At 40.3% G+C, this 15,807-nt stretch overlaps 1 long non-coding RNA gene across 5 annotated transcripts in view; it reads right to left on the reverse strand.

Moving 5' to 3' along the window:
- Nucleotides 1–10,874: 10,874 nt before the first annotated feature.
- LOC143002456 (uncharacterized) overlaps nucleotides 10,875–15,807 on the reverse strand; it is a 95,149-nt gene continuing 90,216 nt past the window's right edge. For 4 of the 5 annotated variants that reach the window (XR_012963799.1, XR_012963797.1, XR_012963795.1 and 1 more), the window contains one exon: nucleotides 10,875–15,707. This is a non-coding gene — a long non-coding RNA (uncharacterized LOC143002456). The remainder of the gene's footprint in view (nucleotides 15,708–15,807) is intronic. The other variant, XR_012963796.1, reaches the window with a different exon arrangement.

The raw sequence follows: 15,807 nt of genomic DNA on the forward strand, positions 1-15,807 counted from the left end.
GCTTCTATTTATCGTAAAAGCGAGAACGACAAAAAAGACAGACAGAGTAAGAGAAACGGGGCAAGGAAGAGAGAGAGAGAGACAGATAGACAGAGAGTGAGAGAGAGAGAGAGAGAGAGAGTGAAAGCTCTGATCATGTCAGCAGTAGTGAGAGAGGTGAAATAATTTGAGCAATGAGCTCTGTGCATGAGAGAGACTCACACCGGCGAGTGTGTGAGTAAAATATGAGTCACAGAATAGTAACACAGAGAAACTCATCTACATTCCACTTCTCAGACTCCTAAATGTAAGCTCTTCAGACTGAACCATCAATCTGAAGGCCTAGAGACTGAGAAGGAGCCGGCAACAGAAGGTGATAAGGTGATAAAAGTAGCGAGCAACCCTGGTGATTAAACATCATTTTAGTGGTCTGTACCAAAGATTCTTATTTTAACTTCATTGATCTCTTTTGTGTTTTCAGCACAAATACATTTTTACTCCCTATCAACATCATCATTACTTTGACTCAGCTTTATAGACACACTTTTGACTTCTGCCTTACTCTTTTACTTTGACAGTGTGACACATGTTGAGCCCCTGACACGTGTTCATCCATGGATGACCCTTATCTTTCATCAGTCAAGTAAGAATTCACTAAACACTGTTCATCCCAGTGTCGCACACACTATCAGAAAAAAATCGAAATGTAAGAAGAAAGTGTGAAATCTGGTCATTTGGGGGGACTTAGATGAGAGATTCATGCTCAATGACTTATTGATGAGGTGAGATTTGAGGACCTTAACCACTCAAGGGGGGGATTTGAAAGATCAGGATGAAATCACAAACTCTCACAGGGATCACATCTCTATCCTTTTAATAATTATTGCCAGTAATAAAAGGTAGGAATTCCCTTTTTAAGAGTTTGGAGCAGACAGGCATCATATGGCAAAATCAAGTTACTAGCACCCCCCCTCTCTCTCTGTCCCTCTGTCCCTCTCTCTCTCTCTCTCTCTCTCTCTTTCTCTCTTTCTCTTTCTCTCTCTTTCTCTTTCTCTCTCTCTCTCTCTCTCTCTATCTCTCTCTCTCTCTCTCTCTCTGTCTGACACACACAATCTTGACCACATGAAGGATAGCAGTGTGTGTGTGCGGATATGCATTTGTGTGTCAAACAGCTGGTCTGTGGGAGCATCAATGAGTGTGGCAATCATCTGGACTACAGATAATTAAGGAGGCAAATTCAGCACTCATCAACCATTTCTGTCTTTTTTTTCTTTCTCTCTTTCTTTAATTGCTCGCCTGCCATTGGTTATATATTATTTATTTTTACAATATGTGGCTTTTTAATGTATTTTCAGATTGTAATATATTTGTGTTTTGCATTGTTCCCTGTAGCTCAGGTCAGCTGAGCTTGTGTTGTCATTTTCTGTTTCAGTTGCCATACTGTGACAGCACATGTATGATTAACAGCATGATAAACCCAACTGTGTTAAAATGTAATTAATACCAGCAGTCATCTCTCATACCAGAAATCACACAGAGTCCTGAGCGGGGCGGACGTGTGCTTCATCATATAAAATGAATATTCTCCGTAATCGTATTTAGAAAGAACCCATTTGCATCTGAGCATCTGTCCTGTCCTTCAAAATGTCATCTATCCAACTTTAAATCAAATCTACTTGGAAGACAAAATGCAGCATTAGTGTTTATATTTTTCATGTTGCTTTATGATGCATGACACCGCGTGCGTGTTCAGAGAACTTTTGATTGTGTTTTGGTAAATTAGTTGGTTTTCAGATATGCAAGAAGTGTTCTGCTAGTTTGTGTACATTTTGAAACAGAGATTAACTCCTGAGCAAAGCTGCATGCTTGTATAGAGGAATTCAGATTAAGCCACCACAGTGTCAGTAAACATATACTACAGGCAATGAAAGATGATAGACGCAGGTCTGTGATTCTGCTTAGAAGTAAATGTGCAGTATGTTAAGGTGTTCAGTTACATAACTTTTTCATTACAGAGGCAAAACGTGTTAGACTTGTCAGACATTCAGTTCATGAATGTTATCATTCATCGTCTACAGTCTGGTTCACATGGCTGTTCTGTGGGCTCGGTGATTACATCAGTACTGTCTGCTGGGCTGGTACAAAGGGAAACAGAGAAGGATGGCACATTGGGCTCATACGTTATTGGGATAGCGATAGTTGTTTCATGAATGAAACATGCGTCTGTTTATGGCTCCTCCCACCCAAGCACGCAATGCAGAGTTTATTTCCAAACCAACAACATGAACATACTGTAGCTACATGGTTGAAGGTAAATGATCATATGACCTCTGTGACATCAATCACTGAAGTTCATTTAGTGGAAAAAACAAAGTTTACACAACATCGCAACTACGCACTGCACCACCACAGTGCCATGGTCATATCTGATAATCTGGTGGAAAGTTTGATTATGACAAATTAAGTAAAACATGCCACAGTGAATGTATCATAGTCTCCTTCCATGTGCTTTAATGATGGTTTGGTGACACTGTCCAGCCCTTGTTTCCCTCTAACACAACATTAGACCTCTCTTTACGTGTCTGGCCTCGTCAGCAGCTGGAACTGCAAGCCTCATTTAGCAGATTCAGATCAGCTTTGCTGCTAGTTTAACTGCTGCAAAGTACAGGAAAATAAAGAAAGATATCATCGTAACCCAAAACAAACCAAAAATGTATTCGTTTGGTGGCTATTATTACATTGTGGAAAGTTTTAAAACAAAGCCAAACTTCTTAAAAACCGATGAATTTGGTATTGTTAATAGGTCAGGAGTTGCTTTTAACGCTTTCTTTATGTGGAGATAAGAGAGAGAGAGAGAGAGTGAAAGAGATGCATTCAGTGAAGTCCCATCTATAGATTTCAGTTTGCATTACAGAAAGGCTTTCCACTGACAACCAGGCCGGTGAGAGCAAAGGAGAAAGGACAGAATTACCAGGTCTGTTACAGCTGTGTGAGAACGAGAGAAAGAGGAGTTGGAGAGGCCGAGACAAAGATCAGCTGCATTGTGGGAAAGTGGAGTTGAGCTGGCTGTGTGTCCAGCCGATTCTAAACTGACACGAGTGGAGACGGTAAATAAAGATCTGCTTCCCATGACAGCACAGGTTGGCTCTGCTTCACTGCAACCTCAGGCAGCTCACTGGCTTCCAGTCGGTGCAGCCGGGCGCAGAATGCTGATTTTATGACTTAGAGGATAAAATTCCTCCAGTGCAAAGTAATGAATGCAGGGAATAAATCCACCAAGTAAATACATTTCACAAAAACAAACTTCAATATTTTCACCGGTGAATATACATATTTATTTTTTCCTTATTACTGAATTATTGATAAAACGATAATTGTGCTGCCTAGAAGAAAAGAGGGAAGAAAGATTTTGTGATACATTCAACAGGCAAAGCTACTTTAAATGTCTCCATACACTACAGCTGTGCTAAAACACAAACACAGAACACATGTTGACCAGAGCCTAATTTATTCTGTTCCCACGTTCTGTGCAGATAGTAAAGTTTTTGGTGCAGCGTGTTCTGTAAACACACGGTCAGCACATTGTCAACAAATAGGAAAACAAAAAACCAGAAAGTTGTGCACTGCTAATTTGGGGCTAAAACTATGAGAAGTGAATATGAAAAGAGGATGAATAATCCATTGGAGCACAGCAACTGAAATGCAGCATTGCAAGGGAGGTTTTTATGCTGCATAGGGAAACAGTTGAAAGGCAAAAAAGTTGAGAAGGACGGTGAAGGAAAAAGGTGAAAGAAGGAGACAGTGAGGCAGCTTTAACTTGGGGCATTACCACTCATATTCTGCTGTTATTCATTTTCAGTTCTAGCTTGAGTAATGATGTTTTGAAGAGAGGGGAGGAGAGGAGAGGAGAAGTGAGGACAGGCGCAGTCCTCACATCACCGAAAGCAGCAGAAGTACAAAAACTGCATCTTCATCTTAGACTGTGTGTTTTGAGTGAGTGTGTGTGTGTGTGTGTGTGCGCGTGGGCCCGTGCGTGTGTGAGCATGTGACTCCATGGCGAATCAGCAGCAGTGATTCAAGTTCACGCGTAAGTTTACTGGGTCAGAACAGATGTGAGGAGAAGGAGGGAGCTCATGAGATAGAGGAAGGGAGGAGAAGCAGGGAGTGAACGTGTGGGGTTCAGCCTCGGTATCGGCGAGTACCAGTCACAAATTTTCACTCTACTCTTCCTCTCTCACAGCCTTTATCGCTCGTCTTGATATATCTGTCAATCCTGTTATCCCTCCCTACTTTATCCCCTCTTTATCCTGTACTATATATGAGTTTATACAACATAATAGGGATCGACGCGGCTTTAAAAACAGACAAATCTAATGGAATTTTCTCTTGATTCCCCCATCTTTTTGTTCTTGCATCATCCGTTTTCATCCCTGTCTTTGGACTCTCAGCTCTGTCCCTTCTTGTCTCCACTTCTTCAATGTCTGCTGCTGTTTAAAACATGCGGCAGCCTGACAGTCACTATCTGAGATGTGGGGATGGTGGAGGGGGGGAAAAGATCCAAGGATCCATGGAACGTGTGGAAGCACAGTTTGAAGGAATGCATTTGTAGGAATAAATCGCAGGAGCTGGAGATGCTGGTGTATTAAACGTGGCTGGTTTGAAAATGTAATTAACAATATATTCCTGATGAAAAGTGTGTGTGTGCGTGTGCGTGTGTGTGGAACAGGCAGTGGAAGATTCAGAAGAGCAAACTAAGAATGAAAAGAAAACACATTAAGATCGAGCTTAAGAGCTTTAGATGGAGAGCAGGAGCGAGTGAGCAACAGACATGGGGGGAGGGGGAAGGGGAGGGGTAATAAGGAGAGGCAAGAAACAGATAAGAATGAAATGTGAAATTGAGGCTTGATTAGGATGAAAATGAGAAGACACAAATGAGACAGAGGAAGAGAATTGATATGCGGTTCATTGACAGTATGTCGGCTGCCACACACGTCCCTTCATAAACGATTTAACCACGTTTCCTACATAACATAGCCTTAACTTATTCTGCACCATATGCTTGTCCCATTTATTTATGGTTTGAAACGCAAGCAGTGCTTTGGCTATAATTTAAGTATAATTTGTTCATGCTGTTTCATATGCCTGTGTCTTATTGCTACCCATATGGCCAAGCAGCATGACATTCAGTTTACATATGCCTCTATTTCCAACATCTCCATCAGATAACATTCAGCACAATCACACTCGATATTGGACCAGCTATTCCGCCTCTCATAGCACAATGTTTTCCTGATTACCATCAGAGGCAATATGGGGCACTGCAATTCACTTGCAAATGCAGCGTGTATAAGACTGCATTATGCTTTTATTGGGGCCTGAAAATATTTCTAATATAGGGACACACACAGGGGGGAGGAAGGCGCTGTGGTGGGTGCAAGCTTCAATAATACGATTTTGTATTCGGCAGCAAAAGGAGACTCCCTCCTGTGCTACACTGGCCTGTCAAACAGGCTTTTATTATGAGAGACAGTCTGAGCCACACCAGGAAAAATTACAGTATTATTTGGGCTTCGGTTATTTCCCGGCTGCGTGCTTGTGTGTGTGTTTTGGGGGAGACGTGAAGGCAAGTGTGTGTTTGTGCTGAGTGTCTCACCTCAGGTCATTCCCAATTTACATTTGAAAGAAAATTGTGTTCCTCCAAAGGAAGTGATACACAGGCAAAATCTGAAATATTAGATGGAAAATAATGTTAACATCAGTCATGTTTGTAAAACATTTTTCTCATTATGTCTTTCTGTTTTGTATTTGCCTTACAATTCACAGGCAAACTCCCAGTTCATTCCTTCCTGAAGTCAAAATATCAACATTGAGACTCTCTCACTCATATAAAATAGCATCCATGTGTATAAAATCGGATTGCATCAACATCTCAGAAGGCTTTTATCTTATAAAGCTTTTATGTTACACATCGCCTGGCACTGGCATTGTGTATAGAATTGAAACCATAACCTTGGTCACTGTAAGAGCTTTAGAATTGTGATTTGGAGTCGAGAACCTGACAGGGAAGAAGGATTACATGAATCCTGGAAGAATAGATCACATATCCAGACTGACACGTGGATGAATCTGCAGGTTCTATCCTGGAGGATCTGTCCGCTCCTCCCTCTAAAAACCCTGCACCTCCCTGAAACGACAGAATGAGGAAGTTTACGTATCTGGGTGATTCTTCATTTATTAGCAATATTATACAATTCTGTAGGGTATTAAACATCTTAGGTTCATATCTGTGTCTATCTTTTAAGTCTTGTTTCATTTGGTAACCTATGATGATGTTATCAACGTCACCATATATTACCACCTTTTGAAGAATAGACTGGAAATGCTAGTTGTTCTTTTATATGAAAAAAGCTCCATATTCCTGTGTATACAAACCTATTTTGACCTTTCTGTACAATAAGTGACCCCTTGTAGATGAGGCCCCATGCATCTTCTTCAACTATGATAAGCCAATAAGTTTTTAAAATCTGTATCATAAGCTTGTTAGTAGTAAGGCTTGATCTTGAGTGTGTGAGAAAATTTGTATTCATCATATTAACTTTTCAAACTAGTCCCAGGCTTAATTCCAGTTGGCCTCCATCAAACAGGCATTTATTATGATTATAATATGTTCCCGCATGACTTAATTTGACATCAGTGTGGCAAATTTCAGAGAGCACGACTCAGTAGTTTTGTTTATTTGTTGGTAATCCTCAGTTATTTGTGTGCAGTCACCTGCTGTTTGGCAGACCTGCGTGCCTGGTGAGGTAATGTGATTCTGTGAATAACAATGTGAACCTCAGTCCCTCAACACACAACTAAACTTCACAGGGATAAGGAAACGCTGAGCACTTCTTCATTTTGTGTTATGTTTAGGCTAATGGAATGTTTTAATCCAGCACTGAGTATAGGACCAGAAGCAGTGTGTGTGTGTGTCTGACCTCCAATTTGGCCCTTACCTAACTGATAGAGCAGCGTGAAGGAAGGTTGCCTGTATTTGTTGCTTGTTTTAATACTTATAACACATCACAGAAACACAAAAAAAGCTCATTACCATGAGATTACAAGAAGAAACTTTCTCAAGAAGAAAGCGTAGTCATCAGGATGTATGCTGTGCCTGGCAGTGGCTTAACCAGGACCTGTCTGTTCCAACTGGTCAGGCTCAGGGGATCATTTCCTATGGCTATTTGGTCAGGAACAAATGATGAACTGTGTCTGGCATCTCCTGTGGAGAAGCTGGAGGGCTAAGTGTCAGCACCAAGCGCATAATCCTCAACTTTGCAACTTGTGTCTATCAATTGTTAAATACAATTGAAAATAATGACATTACATACATAAACAATAACATAACATTGTTGACATGACATTACATACATAAATAATAAAGTGTCTTTGGGTCAGGAAGAGTCTGATATTTCATCCTTTATGGAGCAAATTTGATCCAGTATCTAGGGCAGACTTGTTTGGGTCAGAGTACAGATGACTGAATAATGTGTGCTCACAGCGGTCACTGAACGAGCAAATCACTGCAGCCAATCCTCTGCCAAAAGCCTGAAGTAACGCCAAGACTGAGGACAAGCAGCTCGTCTCCAGTATAAATCATTTTCACATTCATACAAGTTCAGAAAAATTCCCTTGATGTGACTAAATCTCCATCTCTCATGTTCTGTTGGGCTGATTCATCCGAATCTCTATCAGGACAGTAAATCCTGGAACAAGTTCAGTACAAAATTTAATGAAATATGAAATATAAAGGAAAATATATTTGTTTTTCAATATCAAAGGTTTGGTTTAAACAGTTGGTGTGTGTTCTGACATAGAAATAGCAATATGCATGGCAGGGAATGTAGGTGAGAGAGAGAAGCTAAGGCATTAACTGCAGGGCATGAGCCAAATTCAGACTCGGTGTGACAAGAATTTGGTATGTGAACAGTTCATAAAAGCACGAGGACGCCATGTTGATCTGCAAGCCTTTAAATAAAGAGGTGTGAATAGCTGCACGTGTGTTGTGTACTTATAAACACAAGACCTTTGCTTAATTCGGAGCTTTTCGCTATGTTGACGAGGTATTGACATGGCGTGTTGCAAGGAATGACTTTGAATGACATGTGTGACCCACGCTGCTGCTTCACACGTGTGAGACTCGAATATCACTTGACAATCTACGGACATTTCTTCCAAATGTGCAAAGGTGATATAAAGGAAGTTCAGAAACACGCTTTTATGTCATACTTGGGTGAAAGTGACATATTTACTGCATTACTAGTGTGGTACCTTACTTAATATTATTCTAAATAGCCATTTATTTAACTTTGAGGTGAAACGATGCCTTAATGATAATAAAACAAACATTGTTTTCAACTAGGGCGATATTAATCCTGTACAGAACTGAAACGACCTGAGTTTCATAATTTCCAGGTCCTTTCAGCAGTTGAGTGCAGTTTCCTCTCATTCCCCTTTTCAACTTTCTGACTTCTTTTCTTCACAATGACTCGGTAGGACATTGGTGACGATCATAGTTTTCTTAGAATCTCTCGTTGAAGCTCTTCTGTTCGCCACCGTTACACAACCCGCCTGACGACTCAGTTATTAGCCAGGCCACGCTACTGTCAAGAGCTTAACTGATACAGCGCTGTGATGCATCATGCAGACCTGAAGCAGCCATTTCCAAACTCAAGTGGAATGCTAATGCTCTTGTTAGCTTCCTGTCTATGTAATTTGGAACCTGTTTGCTGACAAATTAGCTATAATAACTTCATACGGTGATGTTATTAGTAGCCCGAGATAGGAGCTAAAGCAGCTAAGGGTATCGGCTAACGCAGCAAGAGGAATTTAGAGAGAATGTTTTCATAGAAAGATGGTAACCTTTCGTTAGCAGCACTGAGGGCTGAAGAGAAGATGTAGATTCAGCTGAAATATGCCGATCACCAGGCTAAAACCGGCTCCGACATGTTATGTAGGATCTTATTGTCTCTCTTAGGTATTGCAGATATTGTCTAATTCAATTTTAGACAAAATATGTCATTCTGGGGGTGATTTAATGAATGGATGCCTTGCACACAACATGAGAAGAGAGAGGGCAGAGAGTTAATGTTGCGACCCAATGATTCTTGCGTTGTCTCTGCTGCCACGATGAAAAACCGAGCGAGTCTTCAGTTCCCATCTGGGAAAGATGAAGAACAGCCTGGAGGTGTCAGCAAAGGACCTGCAGCACCACCTGGATAAGGCTGAGAGATGTCGTTTGTCACTAACACATAACTCTCTCACCTCTGTGCCATCTTAATAAGAACTCGTTTTAGTACCGCACATCCTCAGCTTAACCAGTCAGCAGAAATGTGTGCAATGTCAGTGGCTCATTCAAAATGTTTTCATACATGTTCACTCAAGCTTTTAAGCATAATATTCAAACTAATCAGAGTTTGGTGTGCATGTGAAGTAGTTACTGCCTGAGGATTGACTAATCTACAGGTTCACAATATGGCTTTTCCTTTTTAGTGCCGCTATAATGTGTATTTTTTGGGACAACATCATATGCAGCATTTTTTCTCCATTTTATGTGACAATTCCGTTGTCATCGACTGGAATTTCCTTTTGGTGCTAATCTTGTCACATCAGATCAAAGGACAATATGGGGACAATATGAAAAAAGACAACCAAAGCTGTTTGGACACATTTTTCTCTTTAAAATTTTGAAAATTGAGTCACAGCAGCAGCACAAAGCTACAAAGGCTGACTGAGGGCTTGAACATGATTGCCTGACAGGTAAATTAACAAGATCTTGTATCTTGTATGCATGTATGTACGATATGTATGAAAAAAATTCAGTTTAACGGTGGAAAGAGTCACACTCCTCAATACTGTATCTGCAAAAACACAGAGGTAGTGACGAAAAGTGCCTTCAGGCTGCGCTGTAGGAGTGAACAACAGAGGCAGCAGCTGTTTCTTATGTGCATCAGTGCAGGTGCACACATACACACCTAAAAATATTGACGCTGATGTTCACACACCCACACACCCACACACGTGGTACAAGCACGCACGCACAAACACACACACATACAGCCCAATAGGTGGTCTGACAGAAGTGGTTTATTGTGTGTGAATGCTCCTTAAATTTCACTGTGTTGCATCAGCCAGCCCACTGTGCTTTTGTTAAATGAGTTTGCCCTTGTTTCTTTGAACAAATGAAAAAAACCAGGCACTGCAAACGACATTCAGTTTGCACGTTTAAAATGGAATATAGTCATGCAACATTTCTATATATGTTTTAGCTGCTTTGAGTCTGTGTTCAACCACTCGCTTCTTATAGTAAATGACAATCAAACGTGATATTGTAGCTGTGCAAATACAAATACATGGGTGGATTTTATTAAATGCTCCAATCCAAACAGGTTTTTTCATGTTTGCAAGCCTAAAATGTTTAATTCCTTCATTCAGTAAACACGTGTTTTAGGTTTTATAAACGGGCTCAGCAGCAACCTCCATTCATCAACTCTCCCCTTCCTCTCATCCTCTTCCAGCAGTCATTGGGCTGGAGGTGTCCACCCTTTGCTGCCCGCCACTCCATCCCGGACACGTCTAAACAGACACACGCATTCACACCCCAATTCGCAAATAAGGGCGAGTTTGAGTTTCCAGTTTGGCCCAACTTGCACGTGTTTGGAGGCGGGAGACAACCACAGCACCCAGAGAACCCAGAGAGAAGACACGAGAACACAGGACCTTCTCAGTGTGAGGTGAGTGAAATCCAGCAAGGCATTATCCGTGATCGTTGACATAAAAGTACATTATTACACACACAGCAAGTTACTTTACATAGTTACTCAACATCTCACTGACTTTATTTTGTTTTACTCTTTCATTCACAATTCATATTCATTCATGGGATAACAGTTCACCGCATCAATACAGTTTGAGTTTAACTTGACGTACAACATTTTTTCCGCACAAGGTTGATTATGCAAACATGCTGATGAGGCGTTTGAGCACTGTCAGTCTCTGACACTTGCATGATTTGTTTAACTAATTAAATGATTAATCAGTTCATTACTCATTCATTTATTTCTGCATTTATTTATTCATTTCATCAGCCATTCATTGATTCACAGAACATGATACAAATAGTTTAACAGCGTCATACATGATTGTTATTTTGCAGAATAAGTGAACATTTGATGGCAAATAATGGCATTTTTAGCCCCGCTGCCAAAATACAACAGATTTCATAATTTGTCCCTCCTTTGCCTTCAATTTCAAGAAATGCTGTCCATCTCTCTTCTCTGTTGACAAGAAGACAAACAGAAAAACATTTATTTATTCACTGACTGAATATTTGTAAAGGTGTTGAAGCGTAAATGAGGCCTGGTGATGTTTTGCATAAGTAAACACAAAGGAGAAACATGCATACATTACTACACATCTGTCAGCAATGATCTTTTATTCAGGTGTGTTAAAGGCAGCACATGATCTCATCCAGGGCACCTTAAAATAGTTCAGTCACCAGCCAAAATAACGTCAGTGGCTCAATATGCAGCAGGAGAGTTTGAAGGCAACCGGTTCTGAGGCAGCGTCTAGCAGTAAACTGCCATTTATTGACTGGGAATTGTTCACACCTTGGTCACATGGGAGTTATGTGACGGTCGTTAGAGTCACCTGGCAGTCATATCGCAGCCGCTTAATATCCTCCAATATTCATGATTTATGAACTTTATTGAGCAGGGATTGTGGGCTGCAGTGGCAAGGATTAATCTGCACCTGAAGTCTGGAGATACGCGACATGGTTTTTGTCTGAAGTCGCGTCAAATGAATCAGGAGTGGAACCTAACAAGCACATTTCTGTTGCCGTCTACTGTGCCTCAAAAACAATTACTGTGCTTGTAGCTACAGGATGTATCATATCAAAAACTTCTTGCTCTTGGGTCTAAGGTCTTAGCTATTTTTTTCAATCACACGAAGCAAAAAATCAGCAGCTTACTCTCTCACACACACACACATGCCCGTGCACTGCTGTCAGGCCTGGTTTCTTCTGCAAACTTACCGACTGTGTCTTTCATCACGTAAAGGAAACGTGTGCAGGGCGGAGTGACAGTTACAGATACACAGTTGCTGAATGAAGCCTAACCCTGCTGGTATTTTTAGCTTCTGAAAATTCATCTTTTTTTTTTCTCTTTTCAAACAGAATTTGTCTGTTTGGTATGTGTTGTGCTGTTGCCTTAGCATCTTGAGACAGACTTTCTTCTTTGCTGTTTGCTTCTAGTCTGTTCTTGTCACTTCTGCGCAGCTTTCATCAGCGTTTCTTTAATTCTATTCTGTTCAATTCTTCAGAGTAGAGGAGATTGCGCGTAACAGTGGTACGTACAGTTCTCAAATTCAGCCGCCGCCCCGCTCACAGATATTTTTAATTCTTGACAATTCGAGTAGAACCTCTCAGACACTGATAGTGAGACTTTCTGTGAATTTTCCCTTTGGATGTGTCACCTCTTTCTGTAATGATGTGCAGTGTTAGTTTTGTTTTTTTTCTGTCCTATTTTGTCTTGTTCCTTTTATTTTCATTTCCTTCCAACCTCGCTTTTCCTAATAAATTTTCCTCCATAATGGTTTTTCCCTTCGCTCTATTCTATTCTGTTCTCCTGTTATTTGTAGAGTGTTGAGTCTCAGGTGCAGTGAGTGACAGTTATTGGTCTGGTGTCAGTGGCTCCAGCTCAGGCGTTACCTCTCTTTAAGGCTGATCTCATTTCCTGCACACTTCCTCTGTGGTGTTAACGGCTGGCAGGCTCATACACATCCTGGCTGTTCTACATAGGAGGGAAAACAAAAAAAAAGGAACCATCATCGTCATGGCCGCCTCAAAATTAGAAGATAGCGCGTGTTTCTTTGGCACTTAACAATGTAATTGCTTTCTAAAGCGTTGGTGAGAGGCAGCGATACAGCCAATTAGAATACACCTTATGATGGCAGTTATTCTTTCTTAAATCTGTTTGTTTGCCGTCCTTGTTATTCCCTGATATGTACTGTCGGTGTCTGAGACCTGGTGCATCCACACAAACAGAAACATTGCATTACTTGTCAAAATAGAAGCTTTTATGAAGGGAAAAAGCATTTTGCAACTGCTGCACAGAAGAGAAAGTGGGGCACATCCTTTGCAACTTGGGTGTTGTGTATTTTGAGGTGAGTTATTTGTAGAGTGCTAAAATCAATGAGATGACTCAAATGGTTCGCTTCCGAAATTGAAAAACCTGGATAGAGATTTCCCTCTTAGTTTGTGATATTTACTGACTTTACTATGCCTATCCTAACATTTCAGCCTATGCTAATTTAGCCTGTATTATAATTTTTTTGTGTTTTGTTTTTCATCAAATACCGCAGAACACGGCGAGCCAGAGGGTGTGTGTGTGTGGAATATGTGGAGAAGAAGGCTGATATTCAAAGACTGAAAGTATATGAGGGGAATACATACAGGAAATTTTCATGAACGTCTGAACAAAACATATTCTTCTGTTACAAATTCAAAAATAGCACCGTCTCTCAAGAATCGTAAGTCCTGATATACTGTAGATGCTTCAGAAGAAATCCTGTGTTTTCTTGCCACACATTTGATGAAAACATTGGCAAAGCAGGTCATAATGTATTCTCTAACTTATAGTTTGTCCTAGTTTCAGTTAGTTGATCGTCAAGAGCAACAGTATATGACAGACTACTGATCACATTCTACCATTCACCCTCTTCTAACATTCTACCAAATCATAAATAAGTAAGAACAGTGGATAACAAGAAAGTCTACTTTAAAATCTAAAGTTTCATTCAAGATTTCATTGTACCAACTATTCACAATGCCTATTTCAGAATAGGTTTATATATATATATATATATTTGTGAGAGCTGTTCCTGTTCTGTATTAACCTGCAAGAGTTTAGTTTACTACAGTTTGCATGATTTGCACTGTAATAGTATCTTATATGGTAGTAGTGTCTTGTGTTTTGCTGGCTGGCAAGATGCGTGGTGTGTTACGGCAGATGGAAAGGAAGTGCGATAAACTGGCCGTGGCACATATCAGGCGCTCCTGTCTGACCACTGGGGGCCGGGTTAGTAACCACACGTAAAGCTGGAGCGAGGCTGATAGGGAGGCCTCACCTGACCCCGCTCACACACACCGGGTTCAGTCCTCAAAACAGCGTCTGAACTCTAACAAGATGTTCAGATAATCAGTGCATACGTGCGTTTGGACATGTACACTGCAAAAACTTGGACGGCACAGCTTTGAGATCAAACTTGACATCAAAATCACTCAAGAACCTAAAACTGTAATACTGATGATGTACGTTTCGACTTTGTGCATGCAAGATGTGCAAGCAGTGATGATAAACTGTATTAAACATAATATTTTTGATGTTTCAAAGCTAAAGAAGTCATAGAACTGGCTGAATTTGAGATGTAAATCATGAAGTTCTTTATCGTGTCAAGCCCTCAACCTAAATTCTAAAAAATGTTGCCGCGTACAAACATGCAGTATGATAAAATAATGAGATCTGAACTGTAAAACCCACAAAATAGAAAGTCCAATGTAATGAATGCAGTGAATGTAATGGAACCAGGTACTTAAAAGAATATTTTTAATTCATTCATAAGCTTGAAATAAAATTCCTATCCTCTTTTTACTGCATATCTGAAGTTCCAACCTTAATTACAGCAGCCTTATTTTCTTTATCTCCCGGTTTGTTTTGCTTTTTGCATCCCTTTCTGCGCTGCTGCTAGAGTCGTACTTGACAAGTTTCTTCCCTTGTTTTGACGTGTCTAGCGAGTAAACCATTAAAATCCCTTTATTCAAAAATATTTTTCCCTGTGTTTTTACAGAGCAGGGCAGAATTTATTAATAATCTATGTATCAAAGATAAAAGTGAAATGCTGTTGGTGAAGTGTCACACGAGAGCACTAAAGTCACAGAATATTCCTCCAAAGAGCTTTACATATTGTATGAGTACATGTCCTCAATGCTGCCTTTGTTCCCTTGTGAGCACAGTGTGATCATTGCATGTTAACGGATATGGTACACACACACATACACACACACACACACACACACACATACATGAAGACATTTCATCAGACATTCGAGCTGTCAAAAATATTAAACAACATGAATCATAACATGCATACATTGTTTACTAAATCTCAATCTACGCAAGATGAAACATGGAAAACAAGAAACATGAGTCTGTATGAATCAACAAAACAACAACAAACCTACTAAAAATTATGACCGCGGTGTTTCTTTATCAGGCGATAAACATGCAGCAGTAGTTATTACAGAGCTGCTTACATACTAACATACTACCTACATATTCATGAATTTGATCTCAACCAACCCACAAGCATGAGATCAATATCAGTACATGTATTGCAGAATGTATTGCAGAAACGCCCCAACAACACGGATGATTTCAGATCCTCAGGTTCTGATTTAGATTCCAGAGCTGCTCAGTGTTGCAAATATACATAAGCTGATCAAAAAAAATTCTGTCAATTATTAGAAACGGCAGAAACTGACTGTTTAATGTGCTTAAAGAAGGTAGATGATCCCCCCTTCTTCGTCCACTCTCTTTTCTGTTGGCCTCTGTGTCATCCAGGAGTTTTCATCTTCTTTGTCCTTGAACTTCACACTCCTTCCTCATCCAGCTTTCCTTTGTCAGTCTGCACTGGAGGGACAGAGAGAGAGAGATAGAGAAAAAAAAAGAGAGAGACGAATACATGTAAATATAAAGGAAATCAACAAATCCACCCACTGTTATCTGTCTG

The sequence above is a fragment of the Genypterus blacodes genome, unplaced genomic scaffold, assembly GCF_046128005.1.
Source record: "Genypterus blacodes isolate CSIRO-AG114 ecotype Tasmania unplaced genomic scaffold, CSIRO-AGI_Gbla_v1 ptg000057l_1, whole genome shotgun sequence".
Taxonomy (NCBI): domain Eukaryota; kingdom Metazoa; phylum Chordata; class Actinopteri; order Ophidiiformes; family Ophidiidae; genus Genypterus; species Genypterus blacodes.